The sequence below is a fragment of the Penaeus japonicus genome, unplaced genomic scaffold (assembly GCF_977035675.1).
Source record: "Penaeus japonicus unplaced genomic scaffold, GWHDUDI00000001_assembly GWHDUDI00000014, whole genome shotgun sequence".
Taxonomy (NCBI): Eukaryota; Metazoa; Arthropoda; class Malacostraca; order Decapoda; family Penaeidae; genus Penaeus; species Penaeus japonicus.
The window spans coordinates 35,088,445-35,090,944 of NW_028234416.1; the positions used below are offsets into that span (position 1 = coordinate 35,088,445).

Genomic DNA, 2,500 nt, shown 5'->3' on the forward strand with positions numbered 1-2,500 from the left:
CGCGCGTTGCCTGACCTGCTCGCGACACAGACTTCCTCTCATACTGGCGCGGGGAACGGCTCGCCGCCACCGCCATCCCCAGGCTACCCGGCCGGCCTGTCCTCTGCTCCCTCCTCCTCCTCCTCCTCTTCTTCCTCCTCCTCCTCCTCGTCCTCGTCCTCTTCTTCTTCTTCTCATCCTCTTCTTTTTCTTCCTCTTCCTCATCCTCATCCTCCTACTCCTACTCTTCTTCCTCTTCTTCTTCTTCCTCCTCCTCCTCCTCCTCCTCCTCCTCCTACTCCTCCTCCTCTTCTTCCTCTTCCTCATCTTCCTCCTCTTCCTCCTCTTCCTCTTTTTCCTCCTCTTCCTTCTCCTTATCCTCCCCCTCCTCCTCCTCCTCCTTCTCTTCCTCCACCCCCTCCTTCTCCTCCTCCTTTCCTCCTCCTCTTCCTCCTCCTCCCCCTCATTTTCATCCTCATCCTCCACCACCTCATCATCATCATAATCATCATCATCAACATCATCTTCATCTTCATCTTCATCATCTTCATCTTCATCATCATCATCTTCATCTTCATCTTCATCTTCATCTTCTTCTTCTTCGTCATCTTCATCTTCATCTTCATCGTCATCATCATTTTCATCTTCATCTTCATCTTCATCTTCATCTTCATCTTCATTATCATCATCTTCATCTTCAACAACATCATCATCTTCATCATCATCTTTATCATCATCATCTTCATCTTCATTTTCATCTTCATCTTCATCTTCATCTTCAACAACATCACCATCTTCATCATCATCTTCATCTTCATCTTCATCTTCATCTTCATATTCATCGTCATCTTCATCATCATCATCTTCTTCATCATGATCTTCATCATCATCATCTTCATCATCATCATCATCATCATCATCTTCATCTTCATCTTCATCTTCATCTTCATCTTCATCTTCATCTTCATCTTCATCTTCATCTTCATCTTCATCAACATCATCATCATCATCATCATCTTCATCATCATCTTCATCTTCATCTTCATCTTCATCTTCATCTTCATCTTCATCTTCATCTTCATCTTCATCGTCATCATCATCATCATCATCATCTTCTTCATCTTCATCTTCATCTTCGTCTTCATCTTCATCTTCATCTTCATCTTCATCGTCATCATCATCATCATCATCATCTTCTTCATCTTCATCTTCATCTTCGTCTTCATCTTCATCTTCATCTTCATCTTCATCTTCACTTTATCTTCATCTTCATCATCATCATAATCATCATCATCATCACCGTCATCATCTTCCTCATCATCATCTTCATCATCATCATCTTCATCTTCATCATTATCATCATCATCATCTTCATCATCACCATCATCTTCATTATCATCATCTTCATCATCATGAATGATTATCATTATTACTATTAGTATTATCATTATTCTAATTGATATTATAATTATCCTTGTTATTGTTATAATCAATATCATCATTACTATTATAATCTCATCATTATCATTATCATTACTTTCATAATCATTATCAATATTGCTATGATGACAAATTCCTCGCGTATTTATTTCTGTGTTAAATACTATGCACTATTTTTACATCCAACACAGATTACCATGATTTTACATTCGATAATCATTTTTGCAATTGCAGTCTGTGAAATACTGAGCTTTTTATTTTTATTTGTCACTTTTATTTGTCACCTGTCGTGGAAAGTGCCCGATTTGGACAGAGATATTATCCATTTATAGAAATGGCTTCGTTTTTATATCAAACTTGTCTGTAATATAAGTATTTAGTATGTATATTAACGATTTTTTTTTTTGTGTGATTTTTATTTTTTATTCTATTTTTTCAACAAATAATTGTCCTCCAAAAGTCAAATTCACCAAAAAAAAAAACTAATTTGCATTGAAAGTCTCTGATTATAAACCCCCCCCCCCACACACACACACACACATACACACCTCCCCGAAAATGAATATATTCACCGAATTTTTAGAAACTGCCGAAGTCACCTTTCAATTTTTCCCCCTTTTTCGTCAAAAAACATTTTTTTTCATAAATCCATACATAAATTAGTAATATATACGTACTCCTGAAAGTAGTCATAGAAAACTTTTGCAACGAATTTCTCGATGATAATGAAAATAATAAGTAATGATAATGATAATAACGGCACTATTATTTATGATATTAACGATAATGATGGTGATAAAAATCATGATAATGATAATAATAATAATGGTAAGGGTAATAATGATGATGATGATAATGATGATAATAAGGATATTGATAATGACAATGATAGCAATAATGGTAATAATGATAACAGTTATATATAGTAAGCTACTGTAGCGGCTGTTTGGAGGGGAAGCCCTTTCTATCTATCTATCTATCTATATGTATATATGTATATATATATATATATATATATATATATATATATATATATATATATACATATATATATATATATATATATATATATATATATATA

The 2,500-nt window shown here is 34.6% G+C and overlaps 1 protein-coding gene across 3 annotated transcripts in view; it reads right to left on the reverse strand.

Moving 5' to 3' along the window:
• The window catches only part of LOC122262589 (syntaxin-like domain-containing protein decima), a 694,252-nt gene extending 694,220 nt beyond the window's left edge, over positions 1 to 32 (reverse strand). For all 3 annotated transcript variants that reach the window (XM_086544179.1, XM_086544177.1, XM_086544178.1), the window contains exon 1: positions 1 to 32. This exon is cut by the window's left edge and continues 729 nt beyond it. The gene's annotated coding sequence lies outside the window, so the exon portion shown is untranslated.
• Positions 33 to 2,500: the final 2,468 nt, after the last annotated feature.